Source organism: Geospiza fortis, unplaced genomic scaffold, assembly GCF_000277835.1.
Source record: "Geospiza fortis unplaced genomic scaffold, GeoFor_1.0 scaffold138, whole genome shotgun sequence".
Classification (NCBI taxonomy): domain Eukaryota; kingdom Metazoa; phylum Chordata; class Aves; order Passeriformes; family Thraupidae; genus Geospiza; species Geospiza fortis.
Window position 1 is genome coordinate 7,332,036 of NW_005054307.1, and position 15,750 is coordinate 7,347,785.

General features: G+C 36.4%; 1 protein-coding gene across 4 annotated transcripts in view; it reads right to left on the minus strand.

The window, feature by feature from the left end:
• Window positions 1-15,750, minus strand: part of AKAP9 (A-kinase anchoring protein 9) — a 106,760-nt gene that overhangs the window by 89,986 nt on the left and 1,024 nt on the right. The window lies entirely within an intron of this gene.

A 15,750-nucleotide genomic window follows, 5' to 3' on the forward strand; every position in this document is an offset into this window, starting at 1 on the left:
CCTTTTGAAACAACTTTTGGAGAGGAGGTGGGGAAGTAATCACAAAGTTAACAAACGGATTCACAAACATGTTAAAGAAAAATGTTTCTTCCTCTACTCCCTAAGCTTTTCTAAAATAATCCAACTTGCCATAGTAAGTAAATTCCAGGCCAGAGCAAAAGTTTTGCCGAATAAATTTTAATAATAATGATACAAGTGTTACAATTAATTTTAACTTTTATAAAAGAGTGAGGGAAGAAAGGTTTCACTACTTTGCTAAATTGCAAGTTTTTAATAACTTAAATGATGTTTTCCACTAATTTTTGAACTAGAAAACTTCACTGCCTTGCCATGTCGTCTTTCACATCTCACAAGAGTCTTTTGAAAATTTACACCCAGAAGATGGCTTTATATATTAATTCATTCTTAAAAACTCATTCTAATATGAGATTTAGATACTCTGAAAGTATTAGTTGTTTTCCATACAGTTACAGTACAGTTCACTGGGCTGTATGAACACATTATCCTACCATCCTTTAAAGTATCAATATTTATCTTCAGGCACTTTTCTGGGGTGTTTTGGTATCCACATAATGTTATGGGTAACTTCAGCTGTGGCATCCATTTAAGAACAGTAATCTCAAGGAAGTGCAGGACCCTAAACAAGATGTAAATGTAGATGAGATCCTATTAACTGAAACAACTGCTGTTTTAAAGGTGTAAGTCTACACTATGATTTTAGTATCAGTTTCCTATGAATGAAAGCACAGGATGCAATACGTTTTGCTGACACAAACAAAAGACAGACTTTAGGAAGTGCACAGAAAATTTGATCTCTGGTGTTTTAAGTCAAGCTATCAAATGATCATATCTTAGTAACACTTAACAGCTGAACAGTAAGTGGTAGAGGCTGTGACAGGCAGAATAATACATAGAATTTTTGAGCTCCAAAAGGAGACACAACCCTACCCATTCATGGTCTTGATGTGTAACAACATGTTACCCCTTCATCTTAATGAAAAGTTGTCAAAATTCAAAGTTGTCAGATATTGTGTTAAAACTTAAGAATAACTAATAAAATTAAGCCACTGGTGGCATGTATTAGACTAAATTAGGTAGGGTACACATGATACATGACACCAACCAAATGGAAGTTAGATAGCTGCGTGTTTCTACTGCCTTAAGGCACACACAGCAATCAAGACAAGGCTTGTGCTCAATAAATCTGATCAGATGAAGATACAGGTAAAACAAAAGCAAACAACTAACAAACAATCAAAAATGCCTGGAACTTGCAAAAGGCATCACATCTTAAAGCCTTTGGAACAGATTAATAATTGCCTACAAAACACACTTGATAGAAAAATCATTAGACAGAGGCCATAATTAGTACAATACCTCATAAATGTGAACTCCTTAGCAAGTTTCTGCATTGACATTTTTTGTAAGGTTGTACAATTACAAATATGTTTAAGATTTTAAGTATTTTTCTCCCACTCCATTCTTCATGAATTCAGCCTTGTGAAACAAGTTATCTTCTGAAATTAAACGGCAGATGCTGCCCCCCCGAGCAGAAGGCAAAAAGAACTTAAGCATTAAGACTATGTATGAGGTTGCAATTTTATATCTGTTATTTCTTTCAATATTGTGTTTGATTCAACAAAATTGTAGGGTGTTGCTTTACATTTACAGCAGCTGATTCCAGTGAGTTACAAACAGGATCAACTTCTCTCATTCTTACCTGCAGAATCATACTTCATGAACTGTTCACAATTAAGTACTTAAATAAACCATAGAGATGAATATGCCACAGACCACAAAAAAAAAAACACAAAAAGAAGTAATGGATTTTCACTGATAGCGAGCTTCAGTCAGGCTTATGAAAAAAATAAAACCCAAACATTTATTTTACAGAAAAGTAGCAACTTAGAGGCTAAATATAAGAATTAAAACATTAATCTCCTCAGAATTTCAATTTCTGGAAAGCAGCAGAGTCATCAGACATATACCAGTATTTATTACCAAAATAAATTTACCAACAATCTGATCATTGCTTATATAGTAGCTTCAATTTATTTCTTCTTAAAGCAACTGGTTTAACACCTGTTTTTTAATGAGTATATAGTTGTATCAGCTGTGTGACTAAATATAGTTAAATCAACAGCTGGAGACGCCTTTAATTAATCCCTTGGAGTTCTTACAGGGTAACTATTTTAAGAAAACAACTACAATACAGTAACATGGTTAAGCATATAAGCATATTAATTCCACTATATTTAGGTCTTAAAAAATACTCAATTCAGAAGAAATGTCTTACAGGATAGTTACAGCATAAAAAGCAAAGAAACTATGTAATTAAATACAAGAAGCAGTCAGGTGGCTAGCAAATTTCTGCCTTGTTCTGTAATTTTCTTCCTATGCTGCCCTTCTTCCCCAAAAAATAACCTTAGGAAAACATTCCTGAGACTGCAAGGCAGTGAAGAAGTGAGTCTACCTTTTCCTTGAGCCCAAAGCAAGGCTAAATTTCAATCTAAATTTTGGTAATAATGGATGGAAAGAGGCAAGTCTGATTCTGGTAAAAGAGAAATTATTTTCATATCTCCTATGTGCTAATTTTTCTTCTCAATTATCATTTTCTTTGTATTAAACACACATAACTGCAATTTATCACATCCTAGAATACAGAATTTAGCCCTCATTTTTAACAGGAATCTGAGAGGGGAAAGAAGTTATATACCACACTGAACTTCATAGACAAGCAGAACAAGCCTGGTATTTCAAACAGAAGTTCACAGGGTTTCTCTGAAAGCATTTTAAACTCTAGGTAAGAGCAGTCCTAAATACTTTATGGTCTTTTGACTTTAATACTACTGAAACAACTAACTTACTTTGTGGCAGAACATTCTTTATTATCAGCATGATATAGGTGTCAAATCAGAGTATTTTTTCCAAGAAAACTTTAAACAACTTCTACTACCACAAAATAACACTGACTGCTTAATGAGAACAAACATTCTTCTTATTAGTTCTAAAATTCCCACACTCTAACTTCCCAACTAATATCAAAACCCATATAGTAATTAACACAAGATATTGAGACAATGAAATTTAAAGTACCATATAAATGTTATATTTAATTCAGAAACACACAAAAATCATAACCTATGGCCATCTGTGCATGCCAGTTAGAGGGCAACTCTAAAAATACAAAAGTATGCAGAAGCATCAGTCACCAGGAACTCCACACAGTGCTTGTCAATCAAACTACTGGCAACCTGCAAGTTTGTATGTAACACAGACACTTCATTCTACTTATTAATTCTTACATGTTTAAAAGTTAAGGTTGACATTTTTCATTTTTATAAAGATTGAGCTATTAACACTAAAACTGCAAAATGAGAAAATAAAAAGCTTTGACAAGTAATGATTCTCATATTTATAATAATGGTATCTAAATACAAATTACTTACACTATATTTGATTTTGAGCATTACCAGACTCATTTATGTTTTTGCTTACATGCATTTATGTAAGAAATAACTGTAAGCAAAATCTATATGTTTTCAACTGAAGAAAAATCCCCAGAATAAATTCACTTTCACTAGTTTTATAGCATTCTGTACATTACTTCAAGTGGATTTCTAGTAAAGCACTTGAAATCCATTTTCCTCACACAACTAGTTACATGGACATCATGGTCCAAGTTAAAGAGGTGTTCTTCCCCAGCCTAAATTGATGAAGATAACACCTAAAAATACAGACTTATTTGAGGGAGCACAGAAGGAGTGAAACAGTATCATAAATTATCATAATTGCTAGTCATCTTACCACATTACATCACAAAAATGCAGTTCTTATACAATCCTTTTGTTGCACAGATTAACCCAGCTCCTTAGGGTACAGTATATGCCTATTTATTTGTATATTTTAAAACTAGCTTTATATTGTGTCACTGTGAAATCAAGTATTTGAATATGATTTTCCCAACACAAAGGATTATCTTATTGCAATTGCTTGAGAAGAATAAACTTTTATCTACCTATTTCCTCCATTCTCCCACCAGCCCAATATATGCTGCAATGAAATAATTAAATGGGGAGGAGCAGGAGAGAGGTAAAACAGAACCCCTTAATTTCTCAATCAGTATTTTATCACATCAGCCCATTATCATCCAGATAACAGCTATGATGCTATTATATAACACAATTCTGTTCATCAAGTTATTCTTACCTTGTTTCAGGTAAAACCCAAGAATATTACCTACCCAAGTTGACCACATTAGAAAAGCACAACTTGGCTTAAAGAACTCGTGAAAACAAAAAATATTCCAAAATTGGGATTGTAGGAAGAAATCAATTTTGGGGGTCCTCCTCCTGTTTCAGGATATGAAAACAACACTGCTGGCCACTACTGGGAAATGCAGGATCCCTTCCTGACTTGGAAGTGGATCACACAGTATCACCTCTTTCTTTTAGTCACTAGAACATTCTGTAGGCTACTTTTACAGACCTGTAATGAAATGGAATTAAAAATTCCTCTTTTCTGCCAATGGGAAAGTGTGTGAACTTTCCTCTACCATCTTTCATGCTGCTAAGACTTCATGAGTTTTCTGCCAGCCTGTTCTTTTAGACTGTCAAAGTGTGATAAGAAATGATCAGAAGTGATAAGAAGTCAAAGTGATAAGAAGCCCTGTACCTCAATTCATTAACCTCCCTAAGGCAGTATCATCCATGAGCACACAGCAGGCACACTCCCTCCAGTGCAGGTCATTTACAAAATACTGTACACCTGAAGAAGACTACTTACACAAGGCTGGACTTTGCTTCAGCAATCTGAGCAGAGCAGTCCAGCTAATTTTCTGCCCACCATGCAGACCGTGTATCCAAGCCACCTATCTCCAGTTTTACAAACAGTCTCTAAGAGATCACATCAAATGCCTTCCTAAAGTCAAAGTAAACAATATCCACCATTCTCTCCCCATCTACTGAGACATTCAGTTTATCACAGAGGACAATTAACTTGCCCTTGATAAATTCCAATCATGCTCTTGGCCTTTCTGTGCCTGAACATGAGTTCCAGGAAAATCTGCTCCATCATCTTCCCAGACACCACAGCCAGGCTGACCTGCCTACAGATCCTGATACTCCTTCTCATCCTCCTTGAATATGGAGCTGATGTTTGCTTTTTTCCTCCTGCTTAATTTGAAATCTCTGAAAGCAATGACCTTTCAAAGATAAGCAAAGAAACAGCCTTGTAACAACAGCACCCAGTTTATGCAGGATACTGGGATGCATTGTACTCAGTCTCATAAATGTTTTCACATCAAAATTGCTTAAGTGGTCCCCAGTTTGCACAGAGGACAATATATCAGCCCTCCGATTCTGCCATTAAACTCAAGGACCTGGAAAGCCCAAGGACAGTCCTTACCACCAAAAAGCAAAAAAAGCCTTGAGTGTTGCTTCCACATCCTTTTGCACCAGATTATTTTGAAGTCTAAGCCTCTTCACCAGGTTTGCCACCCACTTCATTTTAGTACTGTGTACATACATACAATACATTCTTTCCACAGCTACTAATGCAAATACTGAGTGACACAGGCTTTGTGGAAGACTGAATGACCACCTACTTCGAGAGTAAGCCATTAAAACAAATAACACTAAGTCAAATTTTCTATTCATTTGCAACAGGAAATGATGATTGTACCTTAACCAAGTCTTTAGTTTGCTTATAAGATGATGTCACACAGTGTCAAAAATCTTTAACGCTTTCAGCAAGTTCTGCCAGATCAGCCCTAGTTATCTAAAAGGGGTCTCCTATTAACAGTTGTGCAGATCCCCAAGGACCTGAACGTTGACAATTCATTCAGAGAAGTCTGTTTCGTTTAAAGAGCAGTCTTTGCCAATCTTTTGAGATTGCAGCCGTGGTTACAGTGTATTATCAAGCATTAATGTGGCTTCCAGAGGGCCAAGTTTGGGGATAATCAATTGTTTCTCAAAAATCGTGAATACTGATTAGAATCCCACAACAAAAATCCTGACACATTTACAGAAAATTGTAGCCAGGCAACTACTACATCCTGTGGGATCCTAATCAATACTCCATTCCAGCTGCCATAGTTCCTCCTTCCACAACACACTACAATTATTCAACTGCAAATTCTAATCAGTTAACTTTAAAAAACTACCATTTCTAAAGCACAGGGCTTTAAAGATGCAACAATACTGCAACACGTAAAGAACTGCATGGAGAGAATCTGTATCTGAAGAGGCTTTGCCCAGACTTCTCTAGGTAGCTAATGCAAGAAAACTTGAATTAAAAAAACTTGAAACAAAAGCATTTGTCATTAGTGCTGATGCTTCAAGAAAGGGGCTGCAGCCCACTGCATGTTTTTCCTGATCAGCAGAAGTCCTGCACTACCCAACAATGCATATTTTTGCTTCCTCCTGCATGGTAACATTTAGTCATTATAGTAAATGAGGAAGAAGAGTTTATTAGATATTGGCTGAGAAGGGCTGACAAAAGCATTTTTGGATTTTAGAAAAAGCATAAACTATTGATTTACTTTAAGTCTCCATGCACTGTTTACATTATCCTGATTCATGTAAATTTAACTTTTTCATCCTAAGAGGAAACAATTTAGTTGTATTTATGTAGAATACATCTACATTTTTCCTCTCCCCAGTGTCCTCTTTAGTAAAAATGTAGCTGCGACAGAGATATTTAAAGATCAAAAACGGAGAGAAATAAAACCCAACAGGTAGAGATGTAAAGATGTAAAGGCACAGCAAGATCTCAAGAGTTGTGTTTACATCTAATTTCTCATTAACCGAGAAGTCTGAAAGAAAGAGGCACCTTAAGAATGAACAGACTATGTCTAAATAAGGCTTTATTAATAACCAACACAAGATTATAAATTTTTTTCAACTTGACAAGCACCAACTGGCACAGAATCTGAGAGGTTACATCTTTGTCAACAAGACAATCAGCTTTTCAGATACAGATCAATTGCTTAAATTCAGTTCATGCTAAGCAGGAACTGATAGCCATTCCTTGCTAATTAAAAAAAGTGATGTGATGACTTCCATCCAGTTGTCAATGCAATCTTTTCAGGAACATTGTGTTCAGTTGTCAAAAGCAGAAATTCTGGAAAATTCCAATACATTTTTAAGCGGGTATTCATATGCATTTTTGGCCGCCTCAGTGCTTCAACTCCGTGTAGAAACTGAACAAAACTTAAATTTTCATTTTAAGAAATGTGTATGGTTTTGATTCTTTTATTTTTTAGTAAATTGCAAATATTTTAGAACAAGTCAAACTCAGTTGTACTTCACCATTTTCCCACCTAGTTTATATCACTTTTACATTAATTCCCACCATGTAGCGTGTCTGGCACAGAATGGACAGAGTGAGAATAAAGCCCACAAACTGCAGCTTGTGAGAGAGAGACAGCTCTGCAAGGAGCTGGGCAGACATAAGGGAAGAACCAACTGGATGAATTTCATACTCAGCGCGCAAGGCTTGACAGGCTTGTACTATTTTGACAGGCTTTTATCACTTTTTACATGCTGCTGAATTATGAGAAAAGCAAGCTCACAAAGACATTGATATTGCTCACAAAAGTGCACTTGTCTGTGTAGTCTTGCTTTTGGTTTTTGTTTGTTTTTTGTTTTTTTTAAAGAAAACTAAATTGAATTCCTAGAATATATTCCAAATAATGAAGAAAATCTAACACATGACCACCTTCAAGGAGTCTTGTATCAGGATATCCTTTATTTCTTTTAACAGAGCGAGTTAGGGTAGATAACACAGCATATAACTGAACAGACCCAGAGAGGGTTTTCTTATCATTGTTATTGAGCATTACCTTTTATAGTAAGACATTTCTCTGATATACCTTTTAATTGAAAATATACATTCTCAATGCAAATACATAGGTTTTATGTTAAACCAGTTACCTCTCTTAGAGAATCTAAGTAGATTTAGAAATACTCAAATATTTTCCTCTTGTTTTGTGGTTGGATACTGGAGGTTTCTTCACAGAGAAGAGTTTAATGACAAGTAAAAAGGTCAGCAAACAAAGCCAGGATTAAGGGATAACCCCTTCTATCAAATCACAGCCTACCACTGAACTCAGATTTGAATAAAATGTTATGTAACTTACTCTGCTTATTCTCTGGAACACCTGTTTTATCAATATTTGCACAGAAACATGTTCAGTGCCAGAACAATCCCATCAACTCCATCTCTTTAACTCCACCAATCTTCTTGGGTCTTGCTTGCTATTGTAGTTTTAGAGATATCCTGTAATTTTGCCAATTTTAGTTTTCATCAAACCTAGGCTTTCCTCTAAAAATATCACAAAAATGGTATATATTCTCTTTACCATTATTATGTCACATTGTCAAGAATTTTAAAATTTCTTCATGTTTTGAGATTTAGAAGCACAGTCCAATAGACCACCTCTTCTTCGTTTTGCCACGATGTTACAACTCAGTGTTGTTACAATTGTGATTTGATCACTCCCTCACTACCTTCAATGTAGTGTTTGATATCTAGAGTCTCACATTCCTTTGCCCAGTTGACAACTGTTGAATTTGTTCCATCTGGAAGCTTGCTAGGGCTCCTTTTTAGAAGAGGAGAGAATCAGGAGAACTCATCCATACTTCCAAGAAACTAAGAATTCTAAGAAATTGGAACGTTTTTATTAATTGTTCAATCTTTTCTCCACTGGTTGTAGGAAAGGTAGTTATAAAATGTTGGCTTCTCAAGGAATCACGGGAAAATAAAGATTCCCAAAGATTTCCTTCAATAAACAGGAACACCAGAGCCACCAACACAATAGGGTGCGCCAACTCCTTGCAGTCAACAGACAAGTGTCTCATCAACATAAATTTCAAGAATGATTTATGTTTCAGCATAGCAGTTAAAAGACTGCAATTATCAATTGTGTTTTGTTGAAATGTGGTACATTTATCATTCCAAATTCAAAGTGACATGCTAGCACGTATCTGTAACAAAATTATTTTGAAACAAATACATAGAAATACCCTGAAATCTCTCTCTGTGGGGCAGATATTTAAGACAGAGCTTTCAGACTCTAAATTAGGATTTCCAACAATTGTGCTACTAGCATATAAGCTTATGTTGCAATGTACAGTAGTTAACAAAGTTGGACCTAATTCAGCAACTTTATTTTCATCAGATTTTTCACCATCCCAAACTCTAATATGCTAGAGTAACCATGTATTATTCTACAGTTAAATACCTTTGTACATCAGTATTTAAAACCACCTAGTTGTTTGGTTACTCACTGTCAGGAAAAAATACAGGATTTTTCTGGCAACACCTACACATGCCAAAAAGTCAAATTTCCTTGGAGTATCAGATACACTTTACTGAAAGTCCTTTAGAATTAAATTGTGATGGTGATCCAGCTTATTTCCAAGTAAGTACCAACAAACAAACATTTCTAAATTCTAGCTATAACAGGGAAACAAATGTTGCAGTCATCTCAGTTTTCCTATTGCAACACACATACTAAGAAAATAAATAGAAAGAAGACCACAGAAATGAGGGAGAGACTCGTGCTAAAATGAAGAAAGTCTTGAAAGCAGGCAAAGAGCAACTTTGTGCTTTCTTTTCTGTAATTCCTTCTCCTTACACAAGGAACAAGAAAACATTTTAAACATTTTAAACTACAGTTTTACAATGCCATTTCTTGCCTTCACTGGGCTACTAACAATATTGTGTTGACTTTCTCTATTTTTGTGAAATTCACTAGCATTCTGGATTAAAGAACAATTCTCTCTAAACTGGCAAAAGAACAAAGATTATTTTGAAGTGATACTTCTCTGCATTCACAGAAGAAAACAAGTATAAATTACAGCACGTTCTACCTTGCACCACCATTGGAAACTGGAGAGCTACTTTAAAGACTTGAATAAAAGGGTACATTGATAATAACATCTACAACCAATAATCAAGCCCTGTATCAAAAACAAGGACAGATCTCTGGAATGAGAGAAAGAGACATCAAAACAACAATATGAAAAAAACCCCACACTCAGAAACAGGAAGACTTCTAGTAGTTTCAATTTGAAAGAGAGTTGAAATCCCAGATTTCAGTTGAAGTACCTTTTTTTTTAACAAATACCCAATAGAGTTGATAAAAAACTTGAACATGTGAGAAAAAAATTACAATTTCTTCTTATTTTTTCAAAGCAAAAAAAAAGAACACTGAGTAAACTGTAATGAGCTGGTAGTCTTATTATCCGCAAAAGAAAAATTAAACTAGTCATACCAATTTTTCTGCTATTAGGCATATAATGTGTCTTGAAAATGGTATCACAGATTTCCATTTGATCTCTCACCCAAGCTTATGTACCACCCCAGTAGCACTCAATTATCTAGACTGAATATATTTATATCTCAAATGTATATAAAATCTTTTTCTCTACAATACAACATAGATATCCACTGTTTTGAACAAAAATAAATGCATGCACAACACCTCACACTTGGCTCTTTTCTCACCCCTACTCAATTTCTGTCCTACCTTCTTTTACTCAAAATGTTTTAAAACCACATGTGCTCTCTCCAGGGCAATGTTCAGTCTTTGTATTTGTGATTTTCTCTGTGTTGCAAAGAAAATCACAGATATAATTTCATGTTTATAATCAAAATATACACATGCAATTCCACATACCTTCTATTATTTGCATTTAAAATTGACAGAGATGCAGATTGGAGCGAGCAAATTGAAGCCTGTAAATTAAAAGAATTCAAACCCCACAATTTCAGAAGGACCTAGGGAAAAAAAGCTTTGCAGCACAACAAAAGAATGCCTAGGAACTAGATAGAGATTTGATACAGATTTCTGAGGATCTTCATGTGCAAGAAAAAGAGTTCCTTAAAATAAACTGTTCATTATAGTATTTTTCAGTTTCACGGTACTCTGAAGCCAAAGCTTTCCCACACCTTTCCAAGAAACTCTTGAAAGATCCAGTTCCTTCCTGTCTTGTCCATTAATACACACCAGCATCTTCAGATACAGAAAAGGACCACTGCCATGCTGTGAACCTTTAACTCAAAAAGCTTCTTCTGTCCATAATTATGAAGAGTGACCACAATCACTAGGGCTTTATGATGAAATCAGTACTTCATGATATGGCAAATACAACTTCTTTTAAGTGAAAAGCAGAATAGGAAAATGCAGACTGAAAAGTAAATTCTTCCTTCCACAATTCCGTTTATTTTTGCTCAAGTTATTTGAGGCTGACAGGATAAACAAAATGAACAGCCTACACTTGAAAGCAAAAGATGATGTGTTCAATCATATGGGGAGGTTGTGGGTTCAATCCCCATATGTAACTGTCTTAAATCACTTGAACTTAACTCAAATCAGTTGAACTTGATGATCCTTGTAGGTCTCTTTCAACTCAGAATATTCTGTGATCTGTGACTTCAGTGATGAAAAACCTTTAATAACTACTGAGATACTGCCTTTTTTCCTCTTCAGGTAAATTAGAGGGAGTTTAAAAGGACTGTGTTTTACACACAATCTATACTTTGAGTTCTTCTGGGGGATTTAAATTAGAGCTTTAATCACTAGTCACATAACTATTCCATGTTTGCTTGAGTGTTTTATTTAAAAAAAAACAATGTGTCAACACCTTTCCTTGAGACTTCCAAAACTACTCAGTCCAAAGAGGTTAGAGATGAGTGAGGAAAATCTTTTTCTTCCCTCAAAAAAGAAAGACATAGCAATGCAAACAGCAAACATTCCCAGACTCTTGGACAATGCTATTTTAATAATACATATCATTTTCATCTTCAGCCATCTGAAATATTTACATGCATGACCAGATGACAAAATATGCAATTATTTCTTTTGACTATTCAGTTTGTGAAGATAACTTGCCAAATTAGTTATACAACCTGTAATACTTGTCCACTGAGAGCCATTAGAGCTTCCCCAGCCGACATCACTGTTCCATCTGCTCAGTGATTTTCTGGTACAGATGAAAAGCAGTAACAGCCTCTGTTCTCAAGTGTTTAAACTAAACCAACTCACTAATTTCTTCATGTTCTGCAACAATCACATAGTTTCTTAGAACACTGCACAATGTATTTCAAACATTCATAAAAGCTTTGAAAAACAAAACACTAAATCATGTATTTCTAACATTAGAACTGAAATCCTAGACCAACCCAAGAGATCTTACAAAGTGTATTAGTGTCATTCCCTTGTTCGCCCCTCCCATAGGAAAAACAAGCATACAGCTAAGGACTGCCCCTTGCTCACTAGAAATTTTAACACTTATTTAAATACTTTGCTAACTAAATTTCAGTACTGTGAAATGGATCATTCCATAAAACTTGCTATTGATAGCTTCATCTCAATTTTGCCAGTTATAATAGCTGAGCCTTTCATGTGTGTCCATGTGCATAGAAATTAAAATATTTTTATAAATTTCAAAAGCTTCACACCAAAATACCCTCAGCCACTTTCTGACAAGGGAATCCAATTACCATGGTTTTATTCTGAAGCTAGCAAACTACTCTCTGTAGTTTTGAAAGTTGATCAAGACCGTCCCACACTGTAATAGGAAAAGCCAGTTACTAAGCTCCTAAACACATGAAATTAAAATACCCAACCCAACTGCCATAAATAGTACCCTCTTTAACATTAGATGAGCTTTCCAAGCAAACTGATGCACGCAGGAATCCACACGTAGTATGCCACGTCAAGATCTTCAACCACCATGCTCCATAGTCCTTTTTTAAGACCAGATACACATTCACCATCTCAGGCCACCAATATTCCAAATATCCCCAGCGAGGCACAAAACACATCTGATGCGTAATGTCACTGTGTTTTAGGGCACTGATCAACCTTACAGCATGCAACTATATTTCTGTTGCTGGCACACATCTCCCTTCCACTTTCCATCACAGTCAACACTGTTTGCCTTAACTGGCCTTTCTAACACACACTCTTCTTGCTTCCATAAGAACATGACAACATAAGATAAAAAAACCAGCCTGTTTGGGGGAGAAGGGAGTTCTATAGAGGAAATCAGAGATCATTTTCAATGGAAGGGAGACAGACATTTAAAGAGGCTGGGTTAATATTCAGCAGATTTACTCATGGCAAAAGAAAATGAATGACTACAGGTCTGGAAAAATGAGCATGTAATTTACTGGATTTAACTGGGTGCCTCCCCTGCTTCTGCAGACTTGTAACAGACAGAACAACAACATACTGTGCAAACTGCTTCATAATGCAGACTTGGGTGTAGTCACTGAAAATCAGCAGGTACACATGAATATTGGTGAGCCTCCATCAAGACTTTTTATTCCAATTTTCAAATGACGTACTGGCATAGGCTGTGTGTTCATACTGAGACCTATTCTGCAGGCTTGAGTACACAGCACCATTCAATCAAGGAGAGATTCACAATTTCCAGTAACAATAAAAGAGGACTCAGAAGAAAATTAATTTGCAGAAAATTCACTTTTAATACACTTCTCTGTAAAAGATCTGTGTGGGGGGACAGTGTCAGAGAAGTCATCAAGAAGAAGTTCCATTGTAGATAAATTCACACAAAACCAAATACCCACATTTACCACACGATACTAAAAAACAACCAAATGGTTGCTTTACAAGAGAGTTCATATGGTTTAATATGCATCCAGACACTGAGATTTAGCAGTGCCAACTTTACAAGGAAAAAACCAAACCAAACCAGAATCCAGGTCTCAATTGTGAATAATAACTCCACTGTTAGCAATGTACCAGCCACTTTCATGGCATCCACTAGGCTCTTTTACCGGATTCCCAATTACCTGCATTCATCCTGCAGTTTATGGAACATCATTTAAAATTTGTAATTTCAGGTGGACAGTTTAAGGTTTCTGCAGTATAGCAATACCTGCACTTTTTGGCACAGTAACAACATATACTTAAACACATTTTCCCAGCTATTTTATTTAAATAACTCTAAAATGATAAAGCTCAAAGGTTTTCTGGATGCTTGTTGCTGTGGTTTGCAGAAAATATCCACTGGAGCCAAGCAATTTTAGGAGATGCACTTATTACACTACTGTGAATCTGCTTGAAAACGAGAAGATTAACCGCAGGAGCAACTCCTGCTTCCATTCTCTACTAACAAAATTTCTTCTTTTCTGCTTTTATCAGTGACATTTGTCACTGAAAGATTGTGACCTAATCTCTGCTATACAGCACATTTTTACATTCACATGTAAAAGGGGGTAAATGCAACACAGAACACAAACAAAAAATCTGAAAAATTCACACTGCTTTTATAGTCCCTTTTTACATAAACCATGTATAGCTTTAAAGAGTGATAACGACTTAAATCACAGGGGACATTTAAAAGCATAGAATACTAAAGTCTTCAGGCAAAAACTTACAAGAATAGCATTAGGTTTTAGACAGTGAAAGTTATGTCAGTACTCTTAAAATACAGAATAAATTAGTAAACTGTACATGTCTTATCTCAAAGTTTGAAGGAAGCCACTGAATTCCTGCTAGAGTCCTGTCTTTTGGTTCAATTTTCAGTAATTGTTATTAATTTTCTGTGTTAATCCCAGGCCAAATGGGCAGGAAAATCTAAATTTTTCATTGTGCTTTATAATACTGGCAAATCTATTTCAACCATTTTCTTTATGAACTACTTTCAAATTTTCTGCAAAAGAATTAGCCAGTCTGTGACAGAATGTACTGCCACCAGGATCTAATTTGTCTCAGTGCCTTTTATGAGTACTATATAATGTTGTGCAAACACCGCTCTTGCACTAAGCATTTAAGGAACAGGTTTTTCTATATAAGCATACAACTCCATCTAGGAGATTTTCCCAACAGACATTTTGAACCCAAACAGAAACACACTAAGTTTTTTTACTAGTACAGCAAAATACCTATTCAATACTTTGCAGATGAACGATATTTTTTCTATGGTCCACATAAGTAAGATGTGAAAATGATGTTTCATAGTTTCATCTTTGGCTTGTCTTCACTTTGCCTCTACTATTAGTTCCTGCTAAGTTACATGCATATCTTCAGCATGAATGACCAACTTCTGAACTCTTATCATTTAGCTGTGACTACAGGAAGGAAATAAATGATACCTAATGTCAAAACACTAATTTTATCTAGAATGCCATTAATTAGCTTATCTCGTTAACCACCAAAGCTTTGAAGTTAAAGAGAGGTCCTCCTGAAGTGTAGTCTGGTCTGCTGCCCAGAAGGCGAAATGCTGTGCAGCCGGTGTGTACTGAGCCATGCTTAGAGTAAAATGCTAAGCTCCCCGACTAACCCTTGGGTTAGCCCGCAGAGCAGCGTCTGAGCCGCCTGGGAGCCCCGAGGCGGTGACGGCTGCGCGCAGCTCTGCGGGCACCGGGGCTGCGGGCGCTCACGGCGGGGTCCCGCGGCTGAGTCACGGCGTTCCCAGCCCCCGGTACGGGCACCGCGCCGCACCGCTGGAGGCACCGCTAATCTCCGGCCTCCTAAAGCTCTCTCACGGCATTAGTTCCACACTGAGAACAGCTGTCGGTTTCATAAACTTCCTTAAAGGTTCACAGGGTTTCCCAGGCTTATGAGGTAAACGGGATTCGCGCCTCGGCTGCGAAGGGTAATGAGGTTAAGGCTCCTTCTCCTCTTCCTCCTTGGCTCTTCCTCCGTCCGGCGCCGCAGCGGGCGCTGTCCGGGCTGCCACCGTCCGGCCCCGTGACTGGCACCTGTGGCAT